The sequence below is a fragment of the Loxodonta africana genome, chromosome 3 (genome assembly GCF_030014295.1).
Source record: "Loxodonta africana isolate mLoxAfr1 chromosome 3, mLoxAfr1.hap2, whole genome shotgun sequence".
In the NCBI taxonomy this organism is placed as follows: domain Eukaryota; kingdom Metazoa; phylum Chordata; class Mammalia; order Proboscidea; family Elephantidae; genus Loxodonta; species Loxodonta africana.
The window spans coordinates 19,440,235-19,456,944 of record NC_087344.1 but is presented as its reverse complement, the minus strand read 5'-3'; the positions used below and the strand labels follow the sequence as shown (position 1 = coordinate 19,456,944).

At 39.6% G+C, this 16,710-nt stretch overlaps 1 long non-coding RNA gene across 1 annotated transcript in view; it reads left to right on the top strand.

The window, feature by feature from the left end:
- The first annotated feature begins 7,069 nt into the window (after nucleotides 1-7,069).
- The window catches only part of LOC135230640 (uncharacterized), a 34,214-nt gene continuing 24,573 nt past the window's right edge, over nucleotides 7,070-16,710 (top strand). Inside the window, exons 1-2 of the long non-coding RNA XR_010321219.1 lie at nucleotides 7,070-9,238; nucleotides 14,565-14,639. This is a non-coding gene — a long non-coding RNA (uncharacterized LOC135230640). The remainder of the gene's footprint in view (nucleotides 9,239-14,564; nucleotides 14,640-16,710) is intronic.

Below are 16,710 nucleotides of genomic sequence, written 5' to 3'. Positions count from 1 at the left end.
TCATGTATCTGTTACCTACCTGAATGTCTTCTTTAGTGATGTGCTTCTTCATATCCTTTGCCCATTTTTTAATTGGGTTATTTGTCTTTTTGTTGTTGAGTTTTTGGAATATCACATAGATTTTACAGATCAGGCGCTGACCGGAAATGTCATAGCTAAAAACTTTTTCCCATTCCGTAGGTAATCTTTTTACTCTTTTGGTGAAGTCTTTGGATGAGTGTAGGTGTTTGGTTTTTAGGAGCTCCCAGTTATCTAGTTTTTCTCGTGCAGTGTTAGTAATGTTTTGTATACTGTTTATGCCATGTATTAGGGCTCCTGACTTTGTCCCTATCTTTTCTTCCATGATCTTCATGGTTTTGTATTTCATGTTTAGGTCTTTGATCCATTTTAAGCGTATTTTTTTGCATGGAGTGAGGTATGGGTCTTGTTTCATTGTTTTGCAGATGGATATCCAGTTATGCCAAAGCACCGTTTGTTAAAAAGACTTTCTTTTTCCCATTTAACTGTTCTGAGGCCTTTGTCAAATATCAAATGCTCTATTCTGTCCCATTGATCTGTGGATCTTTTGTTGTACCAGTACCAGGCAGTTTTGACTCTCGTGGCGGTGTAATAGGTTGTAAAATCAGGTAGAGTAAGGCCTTCCACTTTGTTCTTGTTTTTCAGTAATGGTTTACTTATCCAGGGCCTCTTTCACTTTCGTATGAAGTTGTTGATTTTTTTCTCTATCTCATTTAAAAATGTTGTTGGAATTTGGATCAGAATTGCAATAAATCTATAGAAGACTTTTGGTAGAATAGACCTTTTGATAATGTATAGTCTTCCTATCCATGAGCAAGGTATGTTTTCCCAGTTCTTTAGGTCTCTTTTGGTTTTTTGCAGAAGCGTTTTGTAGATCTCTTTGTATGAGTCTTTTACGTCTGTTGTAAGATTTATTCCTAAGTAGTTTATCTTCTTGGGGACTATTGTAAATGGTATCGATTTGGTGATTTCCTGTTCGATGTTCTTTTTTAATGATTTCTAAACGTACGATGGAGTAGTATTAAACGTATTCACAGAGTTGTATAATCATTACCAGTTTCTATTTGCAGAATTTTTTGTCACCCACAATAGAAACTCTATACCCATTCAGAAATAACTCCCAATTATTCTGTTCTTCAGCCCTGGTATCCTCTTATCTACTTTCTGTTTGTATGAATTTGTGTATCCTAAGTAGTTCATATAAGCTTATTTTACTTGGCATAGTTTTTTGAGAGTATATCTACATTGTATTGTGTATCAGAATTTCATACCTTTTTGGCTGAATAATATTCCATTGTATGCCTATACTAAACATTGTTTATCCATTCGGCTGTTAATGGACACTTGGGTTTATACCTTTTGGCTATTGTGAATAATACTGCAATGAATATTGGTTTACAAGTCACTTTTGGAGTCTCTGTTTTCCATTCCTGTGGTATATACCTAGGAGTGGAAGTGGTGGGTCCCATGATAATTGTTTACCTTTTGGAGTAAGCACCAATGTGTTTTCCACAGCAGCTGCACCATTTTACATTTCCAACAGCAATGTATGAGCATGGAAACTTCTCCACAGCACTTGTTATTTTTCCTTTTTAATTATTATTATACCCATCCTATTAGGTATGAAGTGGTATCTCATTTTGGTTTTGATTTGCATTTCTCTAAGGGCTAATGACATTTAGCACTGTTTCTTATGCTTCTTAATGATTTATATACCTTCTTTACAGAACTATCTATTCAAGTCCTTTGCTCAGTTTTAAATTGGTATATTGGTCTTTTTGTTCTTGAGTTTTAGGAATTGTATACATATTTTGAATCTTATACTCTTATAAGTTATATGACTTGCAGACATTTTCTGCTATAGGGTTTCTTTTTTTTTTTTGTAATGATTTTTTATTGTGCTTTAAGTGAAAGTTTACAAATCAAGTCAGTCTGTCACACAAAAACCTATATACACCTTGCTACACACTCCCAATTACTCTCCCCGTAATGAGACTGCCAGCTCTCTCCCTCCACTCTCTTTTCATGTCCTTTTCGCCAGCTTCTAACCCCCTCCATCCTCTCATCACCCCTCCAGGCAGGAGATGCCAACATAGTCTCAAGTGTCCACCTGATCCAAGAAGCTCACTCCTCACCAGCATCCATCTCCAACCCATTGTCCAGTCCAATCCATGTCTGAAGAGTTGGCTTCGGGAATGGTTCCTGTCCTGGGGCAAGAGAAGGTCTGGGGGCCATAACCACCGGGGTCCTTCCAGTCTCAGGCAGACCATTAAGTCTGGTCTTATGAGAATTTGGGGTCTGCATCCCACTGCTCTCCTGCTCCCTCAGGGGTTCCGTGTTGTGTTCCCTGTCAGGGCAGTCATCGGCTGTAGCTGGGCACCATCTAGTTCTTCTGGTCTCAGGATGATATAGTTGCTGGTTCATGTGGCCCTTTCTGTCTCTTGGGCTCCTAATCACCTTGAGTCCTTGCTATTCTTCATTCTCCTTTGATCCTGGTGGTTTGAGACCAATTGATGCATCTTAGATGGCAGCTTGCTAGCGTTTAAGACCCCAGATGCCACTCTTCAAAGTGAGATGCAGAATATTTTGATAATAGATTTTATTGTGCCAATTGACTTAGATGTCCCCTGAAACCATCGTCTCCACACCCCTACTCCTGCTACGCTGGCCTTCAAAGTATTCAGTTTATTCAGGAAAGTTCTTTGCTTTTGGTTTAGTCCAATTGTGCTGACTTCGCCTGCATTGTGTGCTGTCTTTCCCTTCACCTAAAGTAGTTCTTATCTACTACTTAATTAGTAAACACCCCTCTCCCACCCTCTCTCCTTCCCCTTTCTCATAACCTCAAAAGAATGTTTTCTTCTCAGTTTAAACTGTTTCTCAAATTCTTATAATAAGGGTCTTATACAATATTTGTCCTTTTGCAACTGAGAAATTTCACTCAGCATAGTGCCTTCCAGGTTCCTCCATGTTATGAAATGTTTCACAGATTCCTTACTGTTCTTTATCGATACGTAGTATTCCATTGTGTGAATATACTATAGTTTATTTATCCATTCATCCGTTGATGGGCACTTTGGTTGCTTCTATGTTTTTGCTATTGTAAACAGTGCTGCAGTAAACATGGGTGTGCATATATCTCTTCCTGTAAATTCTCTTATTTCTCTAGGATATATTCCAAGGAGTGAGATTGCTGGATCGTATGGTAGTTGTTATTTTTTTTTTTTCATGGCAGTTCTGTTTCTAACTTTTCAAGGAAGCGCCAAATCAGTTTCCAAAGTGGTTATACCATTTGACATTCCCACCAGCAGTGTAGAAGTGTTCCAGTCTCTCCAGAGCCTCTCCAACATTTCTTATTTTGTGTTTTTTGGATTAATGCCAGCCTTGTTGGAGTGAGATGAAATCTCATTGTAGTTTTGATCTGCATTTCTCTAATGGCTAATGAGGGTGAACATTTCCTCATGTATCTATTAGCTACCTGAATGTCTTCTCTAGTGAAGTGTCTATTCACATCTTTTGCCCATTTTTTAATTGGGTTAGTTGTCTTTTTGCAGTGGAGTTTTTGCAGTATCATGTAGGTTTTAGAGATCAGGTGCTGATCAGAAATGTCCTAGCTAAAAACTTTTTCGCAGTCTGTAGGTAGACTTTTTACTCTTTTGGTGAAGTCTTTGGATGAGCATAAGTGTTTGATTTTTAGGAGCTCCCGGTTATCTAGTTTTTCTTCTACGTTCTTTATAATGTTTTGTATAAAAAAAAAAATTTTTTTTATACTGTTTATGCCATGTATTAGGGCTCCTAATGTTGTCCCTATTTTTTCTTCCATGATCTTTACCGTTTTATATTTTATGTTTAGTTCTTTGATCCATTTTGAGTTAGTTTTTGTGCATGGAGTGAGGTATGGGTGTGGTTTCATTTTTTTGCAGATGGATATCCAGTTCTGCCAGCACCATTTGTTAAAAAGATTGTCTTTTCCCCATTTAACCGTTTTGGGGCCTTTGTCAAATATCAACTGCTTATATGTGGATGGATTTATGTCTGGATTCTCAATTCTGTTCCTTTGGTCCATGTATCTGTTGTTGTAACAATACCAGGCTGTTTTGACTACTGTGGTGGTATAGTAGGTTCTAAAATCAGGTCAAGTAAGGCCTCCCACTTTGTTCTTCTTTTTCAGTAATGCCTTATTTGTTTCTCCATGCCATTAAAGAATGTCCGTGGGATTTGGATCAGAATTGCATTAAATGTATAGATCCCTTTTGGTAGAATAGACATTTTTATATGTTAAGCCTTCCTATCCATGAGCAAGGTATGTTCTTCCACTTATGTAAGTCTCTTTTGGTTTCTTGCAGAAGCGTACTGTAGTTTTCTTTGTGTAAGCCTTTTACATTTCCGGTAAGATTTATTATTTTATCTTTTGGGGGCTACCGTAAATGGCATTGATTTGGTGATTTCCTCTTTGATGTTCTTTTTGTTCGTGTAGAGGAGTCCAACTGAGTTTTGTATGTTTATCGTGTGTCCCGATACTCTGCTGAACTCTTGTATTCGTTTCAGTAGTTTTCTGGAGGATTCCTTAGGGTTTTCTGTGTATGAGATCATGTCATCTGCAAATAGAGATACTTTAATTTCTTCCTTGCCAATCTGGATGCCCTTTATTTCTTTTTCTAACCTAATTGCTCTGTCTAGGACTTCCAACACAATGTTGAATACGAGTGGTGATAAAGGGCATCCTTGTCTAGTTCCCGATCTCAATGGGAATGTTTTCAGGCTCTTTCCATTTAGGGTGATGTTGGATGTTGGCTTTGTATAAATGCCCTTTATTATGTTGAGAAATTTTCCTTCTATTCCTATTTTGCTGAGAGTTTTTATCATGAATGAGTGTTGAACTTTTTCAAGTGCCTTTTCTGCATCAGTTGGTAAAATCATGTGATTGTTGTCTTTCGTTTATGTGGTGGATTACATTAATTGTTTTTCTAATGTTGAACCGTCCATGGTATGAATCCCACTTGGTCATGGTGAATTATTTTTTTGATATGTTGTTGAATTCTATTGGCTAGAATTTTGTTGAGGATTTTTGCATCTACATTCATGAGGGATATAGGTCTATAATTTTCTTTTCTTGTGGTGTCTTTACCTGGCTTTGGTATCAGGGATATGGTGGCTTCACAGAATGAGTTTGGTAGTATTCCATCCTTTTCTATGCTCTGAAATACCTTTAGTAGTTGTGGTGTTAACTCTTCTCTGAAAGTTTGGTAGAACTCTGTAGTGAAGCCGTTCGGACCAGGGCTTTTTTTTTGTTGGGGTTTTTTTGATTACCTTTTCAATCTCTTCTTTCGTTATGGGTCTATTTAGTTGTTCTACCTCTGTGTTGGTTTAGGTAGGTAGTATGTTTCTAGGAATTCATCCATTTCTTCTAGGTTTTCAAATTTGTTTTAGTTTTTCATAGTAATCTGATATGATTTTTTTTAATTTCTGTTGTGTCTGTTGTAATATTGCCCATCTCATTTCTTAATCGGGTTATTTTGCTTCCTCTCCTGTTTTTCTTTTGTCAATTTGGCCAATGGTTTATCACTTTTGTTGATTTTTTTCAAGGAACCAGCCTTTGGTCTTGTTAATTCTTTCAATTGGTTTTCTGTTTTCTATTTCATTTAGTTCAGCTCTAATTTTTATTTTTTGTTTTCTTCTGTTGCCTGTGGGTTTCTTTTGTTGCTGTCTTTCTCTTTGTTCAAGTTGTAGGGATAGTTCTTTGATTTTGGCTCTTTCTTCTTTTTGGATGTGTGCATTTATTGATATAAATTGGCCTCCGAGCACCACTTTTGCTGTGTCCCAAAGGTTCTGATAGGAAGTGTTTTCATTCTCATTGGATTGTCAGAATTTCTTTATTCCACCCTGAATGTCTTCTAAAATCCAGTCTTTTCTGAGCAGGGTATTGTTCAGTTTCCAAGTGTTTGATTTCTTTTCCCTGCTTTTCCTGGTCTTGATTTCCACTTTTATGGCCTTATGGTCAGAGAAGATGCTTTGTAATATTTCAGTGATTTGGATTTTGCTAAGGCTTGCTTTATGACCTAATATGTGGTCTATTGTACAGAATATTCCATGTGCACTAGAAAAGAAAGTATAGTTGGTTGGCGTGGTGTGGAGTGTTCTGCATATGTCTACCAGGTCAAGTTGGTTGGTTGTGGCATTTAGATCTTCCATGTCTTTACTGAGCTTCTTTCTGGATGTCCTGTCCTTCACCGAAAGTGGTGTGTTGAAGTCTCCTAGTATTATTGTGGAGCTATCTCACTTTTCAATGCTGATAGAGTTTGTTTTATGTATCTTGAAGCCCTGTCATTGGGTGCATAAATATTTATTATGGTTATATCTTCTTGGTGTATTGTCCCTTTAATCGTTATATAGCGTCCTTCCTTCTTTCTGATGGATTTAACTTTAAAGTCTATTTTGTCAGAAATTAATTTTGCCACTCCTCCTCTTTTTTGATTGTTGTTTGCTTGATCTATTTTTTTCCATCCTTTGAGTTTTGGTTTGTTTGTGTCTCTAAGTCTAAGGTGTGTCTCTTGTAGGCAGCAGATAGACGGATCTTGTTTTTTAATCCATTCTGCCACTCTCTGTCTCTTTATTGGTGCATTTAGTCCATTTAGTTTCAGGGTAATTATGGATAGGTATGACTTCAGTGCTATCATTTTGATGTCTTTTTTTGTGTTTTGACAGCTTTTTTTTCCCACTTGATTTCATGTGCTGAGTAGATTTTCTTTGTCTATTGTCCTTTCCTCATATTTGTTGTTGCTGATTTTGTTTCTGCTGAGCCTGTATTTTTCCCTTCTATTTTATTTTGATGAGTGGGATAGTTTGTCTCCTTTATTGTTACCTCATTATTTACCCCTGTTTTTCTCAATTTAAACCTAACTTTTATTTCTTTGTATCGCCGTATCTTCTTCTCCATATGGAAGGTGTATGGTTACATTTCTTAAGTCCCTCTTTATTATTTTAATGTTGTCTTCTTTTATATAATAACATCGCCGTTACCCTGTGTTGGGCTTTTTTTTTTTTGAATCTTGCTTTTTTTTTTTTTTGGATTTCCCTGTCTGGGTTGACTTCTGGTCGCTCTGCCCCGTGTTCTAGTCTTGGGTCGATACCTGATGTTATTGATTTTCTAACCAAAGAACTCCCTTTAGTATTTATTATAGTTTTGGTTTGGTTTTTATGAATTCCCTCAAGTTGTGTTTATCTGGAAATGTCTTAATTTCACCTTCATTTAAGAGGCAGTTTTGATGGGTATATGATTTTCGGCAGGCAATTTTTTTCCTTCAGTTTTTTAAATATGTCATTCCATTGCCTTCTTGCCTGCATGGTTTCTGCCGAGTAGTCTGAGAATTTTCCTATTGGCTCTCCCTTGTAGGTGACTTTTCTTTTATCCCTTGCTGCTCTTATAATTGTCTCTTTATCTTTGTTTTTGGCAAGCTAGGCGACTTTCTTTTAAGATCTACCTTATGTGGAGTTTCATGAGAATCTCGGATAGATATCTTCTCATCTTTCACACTATCGGGGAAGTTTTCTGGCAACAAATCCTCAACAATTTTCTCTGCATTTTCTGTTCTCCCTCCCTGTTCTGGTACTCCAATCAGTCGTAGGTCATTTCTCTTGATAGAGTCCCCCATGATTCTTAAGGTTTCTTCATTTTTAAAAATTCTTTTATCTGATTTTTCTTCAAATATATTAGTGCCAAGTGATTTATCTTCAAGTTCAGAAATTCTAGCTTCTACTTGCTCACTTGTGCTCCTGTGACTTTCGATTGAGTTATCTAATTCTGTAATTTTATTGTTAATCTTCTGAATTTCTGATTGCTGTCTGTCTACGGATTTTTCCAGCTTATTAAACTTTTCATTATATTCCTGAATAATCTTTCTGATTTCTTCTGTTGCTTTTTTTGTGTGTTCCTTGGCTTGTTCTGCATATTGCCTCATTTCCTTCCTGATGCCTTGAAAGGTTCTTTTGTGTGCTGCATCTGGTAATTCCAGGGATGCACTTTCATCTAAAAGATCCCTGGATTCTTTGTTTTGAGAGCCTGTTGAGGTGATCATGGCCTGTTTCTTTATGTGACTTGATATTGACTGTTGTCTCCGAGCTATGTATAAGTTATTGTATTAGTTTATGGTTGCTTACTGTGTCGTAGCTGCTTGCTTTGTTTTGTTTTGTTTTGGTATACCCCTATGGGTTGCCTGAGTGAGTAGCTGGATTATTTTCTCCTTTGCAGCTCTGGTGTCCTGTCCTTAGCTGGGTAGAGGTGTTATCAGGTATATCAGTCTAGTAGTCCATTCAGTTTTCTTGTATGAATTCAGCTCAGGTTTCCAGGTAGCTGATATCAAGTGTGTGGTACAGGCTCTGTCCTACAGTCTGAGAGGGGCAGGGGTGATTGGCGTATATACCGGTATCTGATTGTAGCAGAGGGTCATGCTCTGAACAAGGCAGGGGACTGAAAACTGACCCCCAAGTGTCCCTGAGGAAAATGTGTCTCTGTTCCCTAGAGCGCGGTGGTGGATGGGCTCTGCAGAGGGACCACGGGCACCCGAAGTTTTTGGTGTAAGGACTGGTAGGTAGCAGTTTTCCCTGGACGAGTGTCCCGCGTGGCTGGGCAACCCAAGTGGAGCCAGCAGTCATCAGGACCCTGTTCTGGGTAGGTGAGGATTTTGTTTCATAGGCAAAGCAATATCAAACGTCAAATACCCAGCTGTCCACCGCACCGCTAAAATGGTTGGAGTTTGCCTACAAGGGCCTTTTCTCCTGAAATAAGCCCAAACAGGTCCATGCAGAAGGGAAAGGTGCTCAGGGTCCACGGATGGTTTATACCTGGACAGGAGCCGCTTCTGTCCTGAACTTCCCCAGTTAATGGAGGTAGCAAATTATCTTTTCCCCCCAGATACAAATTTTTTCCTTCCATAAGGCCAGGAGGACGACTCCAGGTGCTCATCAGGGTCTATCTCAGGCCCCGGAATTCGGCTGCTGAAGCTGGGTTGGGGGTGGGGGTGGGGTGGTAAAATATACTCAAGTAGTTACCTTTTGCCGAGAGTGCCCTTCTCCGTAGGTTCCGGAGGTGTGAGCAGGCTGTGTGGCCCGCTGCTTCTCTCTGAAGGAACTGCATCTGAATGCTGGGTCCAGCCGTCCACCGCCGCTGCCACCGCCGTAGCCGCTCTGGGAATGTTGCCTGAGGGCTCCCCGTGATTCACGTCCGGTAACTCCTCTGCGCTTCTGAATGGTCTCTTCCTTCTCCTACCCCTGAGTTCATTGTCTAAGCTTGCCTTTGACGCTCAGGGCTCCCAGCTTGTCACACATATATTCGTTTCACTTGTTTTTTCGGGTCTTTGTTGTAAAGAGGGCTCAACAGAAGCGTCTGTCTATTCTGCCATCTTCACTCCACCCCCAGTGTTTCTTTTTAATTTCTTGATAATGTCTTTTTTTCCCTTAGAACGTGTTTACTTCTTAAAGATTATTTTTACCTTTTTTATTGTTGTAAAACTATATAAAGAAAGCATTTGCCAGTTCAGCATCTTCACGTACACAGTTCAGTGACACCAATTACATCAATCATGTTGTGCAACTGTCACCAATATCCATTGCCAAATTTTCTGTCCTATAAACAGAAACTCAATGCTTCCTAAACAGTGATGGACAAGATTTGTAATTTCTACGTAATCCAATTTGTTATCTTGTCGTTTATGCTTTTTGTGTCATATGTAAATACCCATTGCCAAATCCCCATAATTTCTTCTATTTATTATCTTTAGTTAGTTCGCTGATCATTTTGAGTTATTTGTCTGGTGTGAGGTAAAAGTTGAGCTTCATTCTCTTGCATGTGGAAATCCAGTTTTCTTTGTACCATTTGTTGAAGAGACTCTTCTTTTCCCATTGAATGGATTTGGCATCCTTGTTGAAAATGAATTGACCAGATATGATTGGGTTTATTTGTAGAGTTTCAGTTCCATTCTGTTGGTCTGTATGTCCATTCATGTGCCAAAGCACACAGTTTGGATTACTGAAGCTTTGCAATTGTTTTGAAGTTGAGAAGTGTGAGTCACCTGACTTTGATCCGTGTGTTTGAAGATTATTTTAGCTATTCAGGGCCCCTAGCAATTCAAGGTGAACTTGAGGTTTGGCTTTTCCGTTAATGTACAAAAATGGCTTTTAGAATTTTCGTCAGGATTACACTGAATCTGTAGATGAATTTGGTAGAATTGCCATTTTGACAATATTAAGTCTTGCACTGCATGAAAACGGTATTCCTTTCCATTTATTTAGGTCTTCTTGAATTTCTTTCAGCAGTATTTTGTAGTTTTCAGTGTATAAGCTTTTGCCTCCTAAGTTCAATTTATTCCTAAGTATTTTCTTTTCCAGATGCTATTTGAAAAAGAGTGATGGTCTAGATTTCGCTTTTAATATGAGTGTTTTGTTTTTTTTTGAGTGCATTTTCTTTAAAAATTTTTTTTTTTTGGTTTTGTAGATTCACATCTATCATCAAATATTGGAACTTTTTAGTTATCATTTCTTCAAGTATGATTTTTGTCACTTTCTCCCCCTCCTCTCCTTTGGAGGTAGCAGTGCTGGTCATCTTGATTGTGTCTAGCTGATCTCATAGGCTTTGTTTACTTGTTTTCATTTTTTTTTCGTCTTGAAACTCAGTAATTTCGATTTGCCTTTTTTCAAATTTGTTGAGAGTTTCTTCTTCCTGCTGAAATGTTTGCATTCTTTTGTAAATTTTTTTTTCAGTGGTTGCACTATTGAGCTGCTGAATTTTTTTTTTTGTTTCTTTTTATACTTTCTATCTCTTTATTAATAGTCTCATTTTCTTTCATAGTTTTCCTGATTTCCTTTAGTTATTTCTCCATGTTTTCCTTTGTCTCTTTAGGCATGTTTAAGACAGTCATTTTGAAGTCTTTGTCTAGTAAGTGTGATGTGTGGACTGGAACCTTTTCTGCCAGTTTATTTTGTTTCTTTGAATGGAACAAATTTTCTTTTTGTTGTATGTGTTGTGATTTTTTTTTTGAAAGTGGACATTTTAAAATTATAAAGTGGTAACCTGGAAATCAGATTATGCACCTTTCCCTTTTAATTTTTTTTTTAATTAAATTCTTGAAGGTTATATTATTGTATTTGTTTAGTGACTTTTTGGAAAGAATGTATTCTTGTTTATATGTAGTCACTGAAATATCTGTTGTTTAGCTTGTATTCAGCTAGAGTTTTCTTTTCACACTTTACGTTTATCACTGCACACTCTTCTTGCTTGCATGGTTTCTGGGAAGGTCTGATGAATTCTAATCCTTGTTCCTTTACAGGTGTAGTGTTTTTGTTTCCTCTTGTTGATGTAAGTTTTTCCTCTTTGTGTAATTATCTGCACTTTAAATATGCTATTCCTAGGTTGAGGTGTTTTGGTATTTATCCTGCTTGGCGTTCTCTGGGTACCTCGATCTGTGATTTGGTGTCTGGCAACAATTTTGGATAATACTCTGCCATGAAAACTTCAAATATTTCCTCTGTTCCTTTCTCTCTTCTCCTTCTGGTATTCCCTCTATGCATATATTAGACCTTTTGCAATTGTCCCAGGTTTCTTATTCTCTTTCACTCTTTTTTCTTTTCAATTTGACAAGTTTCCACTGATAAATCTTCAACCTTACTGATTCTTTCCTTGAACATGTGCAACCTACTAATAAGTCAATCAGTGCCATTTTTTCATTTCTGTTACTGTTTTTCATTTCTCATATTTTTTGAATATTTCTTAGAGTTTCAGTCTGTTCACTTTGTTTACCATTCTATTCTTGCATGTTGTCCACTTTTTATACACAGCCCTTATGATGTTGTGATTTTAATTTCCTGGTCTAATAATTCTAACATGGGTGCCATATCTGACCCTTCTCCTGTTGTTTACCCAGTCTCTTCCATCTGTGTGTGTTTCCACATTTTTGTCAAGCCTATGCTTGATGAGAAATCCCTGGTGGTGTAGTGGTTAAGTGCTACGGGTGCTAACTAATGGGTCAGCAGTTCGAATCTGCCAGGCGCTCCTTGGAAACTCTACGGGGCAGTTCTACTATGTCTTATAGGGTACAATGTGTCAGAATCGACTCGACAGCACTGGGTTTTTTTTTTTTTTTTTTGGTATGTTCGATGAGGAGTGAGGTTAGGCAGTTTTCCCCCTATGTGGCAGGTTAGATGGTGTTTGTTATTTCCCCTTCCTCAAGTCTATTAGGCTCTAAAACCTGGAAGTTGATTAAGTTGGTTAAAAGGGTAGTAGAACCGTTTCCCTTGAGGGTAGACCATTGTCAAGAACACAGTACTGTTTCCAGTTGTTTACTTTTTTTTTTTTTAACACCTGGAATTAAGAGAGACTTTTACTTACAGCTTGACAGTGAAAACCTAGTGGGTCTCCTTTATGAGAAATTCACCGAAGTGTGAAGGTACCATAAGGCTAGGCCCTGTGAAATTTCTATCTCTCGGTCTCCAGGGATTAGTCAATTAGCATTGAAGTAAGGAGCCCTAGTGGCATAATAGTTAAGCGCTTGGCTGCTAACCAACAGGTTGGTGATTTAAATCCAGCCAGTGACTCCGTAGAAGAAAACACTTGCCTATTTGCCTCCATAAAATATACAGGCTAGAAAATCCTATGGGGATGTTCTTCTCTATCACATTGCACTGCTATCAGTTGGAATCAAGACATCTTCAGGTAATAACATATGATTCTAGGTCAGGAGGTGGAAGGAATTGTGGTGACATTCTCCGTTTCCAGTAAGCAGTGATTCTTTGTAGTAGTCCATCTGTATCTCCAGCTTCTGGGATAGCAGTTTCTTGTGTAAGTTCAGATCTCTGAGAGAGCTAATAAGAGTTGTTGCTTTTCAGGTTTTTCTTATTGTGAGCGTGCAGGGGACATCTGAGCTCGTTTTATAGTGGAATGGAAAATGCAAATTCCCATCTAGTGTTTTTACAGCGAATTTGAAATGAGAGCAGCTGAAAATACATAGAAAAAGCAAACAAAGAAAATAAATCAAAACAAACCCCACAGATACCTCTCCCAGTCTGTGCAGATTGGCTGTGTGCTGGGGCACTCCTGAAATACTGAAAGAGTGAGAAAGAAGTGTAGATCTTTCTCAGGTAGTTTCTGAATATAAATTTTGCTCTAGGTATGTGTAGCCTGCTAAATTTCCCCAAACACACAGTTGCTTTTGAATGTCCTGATTTTCCAAAGAAATACTTCCCAGTTTTGGCTGCCAGGCCGTAGGCAATCTATCGTATGTTTTGAGCATAATTTTTAGCCTCAGCTCTCTATGGGCTGTTAGTTCCTCTTGCAATCTTTCTTATAAATGCCTGCCATCCTACCAGCCTTTGTCATAAGTTAGGTAAAAGAGACGAGCTCCTTGCATTTGTCCTTCAGGCATCCCCCACAAAGATTAGAACCGACACACACAATGATTTTCTGTACTCTAACTGGAGCCAGGAACAGGGTCCCACCCTGGGATCAGAAGCAAGTGCTGCTGCTGTAAGATGACCACTGAGTTGGGGAGGAGATGGGGCAAAGGCAAGAAAAGAGACCACAAAGATTCCTTACCTTTTTGAAGCCATCTTTTCCTTGATTCAGCATTTGCTGTGTTGATGTCAACTGTTGACTCTTTTCAGGATACTCACAGGCTAGCAATACCTTCTAGGTTTTTTCCCCCCTTTGGTGGGATAAGAGCTTCATATAACTATCTCACCATCTTCCTGAACTTTCCCACTTGATTCATTTTATCTTTGCCCTTTGATAGGGCTCTGAATGAGAGACTGGAACTCAGTAGACCAGAATCCAAACATGGCCACCTTCACAGGCAGGATCACTGACAAGGCCCAGCAGAGCTCATCCAACGGCCACAGACTAACCGCCAAAATAAAAGTGATTTTTATCACTTTTTCATTTTCTTTTTTTTGTATTAATTTTTTCTTGTTTATATATGTTTTTTCTCAACTTTTTCTTCTTTAAGTATGTTTTTATTTGCATTTTACTACTTCCTGTTGAGTAGATAACAACTTGCAGCAACCCCAAACGGGTTTTCAAGGTTGTGACGTTTCAGAAGTGGTTACAGGGCCTTACTTTGGAGATGCCACTGGGTGGGTTTGAACTACCAACCTTTTATCTACTAATACAGGGCTTAACAATTTGTGCCACCCAGGGGCCCAGTTTTTATTTAGTCATCCTTTTTTACCACTTTGAATCCTATGTTGGGACCCGATTGCCCTAAGCTAAGTAAGATTTAAAAAAAAAAAAAAAATTTTTAAGTAAGACTTGCCCCAAGTCCAAGATGATGCAGGGCCCTCTCAGCCATTTCTTATGAGGTGGACATCCATGTGTGAGACTACCAGATGCTCAAAAACCTCTGCAAAGGTACCTTCACCAAGGTGAAGTTGGCCAAAGCTCCTCACTGGGAATAAGGTATGATCATTAAGGGAGACCCAGCAACCTCTTGCAGCATCCACAGACTATGCTGAGAGGTAAATATTATGAAGGCTTTCACTTATACCTTTTCTTTATTCTGCCTTAGAACTCTTCAAGGGAGAAGAGTACGATGGACTTCCCAGTGGATATGTGGAGCCTGGGAGTCATCTTGTATTTGTTGGTGAGTGGATCCCTGCCTTTTGGTGGAAATGCCTTCATGGAGCTGTGGGAGTGTTTACTGTGAAATTGTTTGAAGTCATCAAGAATGAGAACACACTCCACATAGTGATGGATTAAGTGAGCGTAGGGGAGGTGTTTCATCATGCAAGGGCTCATGGCAGGATGAGGGAAAAAGGGGCTCAAGCCACCAAATTCTGCCAGATAGTGTCAGCGGTGCAGGATTGTCATAAAAAGGGTATGGTTCAGAGGGGCCTGAAAACAGACAACCTACTATTGGATAAGAAAAGGCACAGCAAACTTTCAGGTCTTGACCTTGGAAATGAATTCAGCCTGGGCAACAAGCTGTATACCTCCTGTGGCAGTCTCACTTCCTTTATTCTGCCCTAGAACTCTTCAGGGAGAAAAGTATGACAGACCCCCCAGTGGACGTGTTGAGCCTGGGAGTCATCTTGTATTTGTTGGTAGGTGGATCCCTGCCTCTTGTTGGAAATGCCTTCATGATGCTATGGCAGGAGGTAGTGAAGGGACTTTCCCTTCCATATGACTATGCAGTATGAACACCTGCTGAGCAAAATTTTCATTCATGACCCTATTGAGAGAGGTACTTCAGAGGCAATTCTGACACATCCGTGGATGATGGTGGGTCATGAAGAACAAAAGCTGTATGTGGAGCACTCCCAGATTATAGTGCCCCCAGTGGGTTGAGGTGATGTGTTACACATGGCAAGAGATTCAGTGCTTATTGATGATGCCAAAGTACAGTGTTGTGATAGTCACCTATCTGTTCCTGGGTCATAAAACACCTGAGACAGAGGGCCATAGCAGCCTGCAGTGGATGTTCATCCCATGGTGTACAGTGTACCCTCTTGTGCTAATCCAAGCAGAGGAGGTAGAGCGAGCCTGCCATTCCGACTGTCTTAGTCATCTAGCACTGCTGTAATAGAAATACCACAAGTGGATGGCTTTAACAAAGATAAATTTATTTTTTCACAGTACAGTAGAAGAAACGTCCAAATTCAGGGTGTCAGCTCCAGGGGAAGACTTTCTTTCTCTGTCAGTCTTCTCATCAATTTTCCCCTGATAGAGGAGCATCTCAGGTGCAGGGACACCGGGTCCAAAGGATGCATTTCGCTCCTGGTGCTGCCTTATTGGTGGTATCAGGTCCCCAACTCTCTGCTTGCTTCCCTTCCCTTTTTATCTCTTGAGACATTAGAGGTGGTACAGACCACACCCCAGGGTAACTGCTTTTACATTGGATCAGGGATGTGACCTGGGTAAGAGTGGTGGTACCATCCCATCCTAATCCTCTTTAACATAAAATTACAATCCCGGAATGGAGGACAATCACAGAATAGAGGGAATCATGACCCAGCTAAGGTGATAACATGCATTTTGGGGGGGACATAATTTAGTCCATGAGGCCTACCTAAGATTCCTCCTGCAATTATGCCAAAAAATAAGTGGCCTGAGGAGGACCAGGAGTCAGGGCAGAAGAGGAGCAGCACAACAGCACACCTGTCAGCTCTCTACCCATCCTGGAGAGAAAGAAGACTACTCCTGTCCCCTGTGTGAATAGCAACGTCTTCACCAGCAAACAGGGAAGTGGCAATTCCACACCTTTAGTGAAGACTAGACTTGGCCAGGGCAACATCCACAATGCTTTGGATAGTCTATCTGATTCAGGATCAGGGGCCTCCATGGCATCTGCTTGTACCTCAGTCTCCCTAGCCCAGTCCTACCTGCAACACGAATCCAGGATAGACTCGGTGCAGCCCAACCAGGACTCTGAACTGTGCTCCAGGGTGAGCAACAGTGACGTGCTGCAGTTTAGAACATTTCTCCAGTGTGTCTGTGAGGCTTCTTCCTCATCCCACACCATCAGCAGCAGTGGTGGAGCCCAGAGGGAACCGGTTTCCTCCAGGGAGTGTCAAAACTAAGCTTCTTGAATGTGGAGAAGCTGCAAGAGATTGCTGACCAGCCGAGTTTGCCTCAGATTGGGACCCCAGCCTCTCCCTCTGTCAGCAGCCAGGAATGGCAGGGGGCCACTGAGATTTATTCAGTTTTATTTGCAG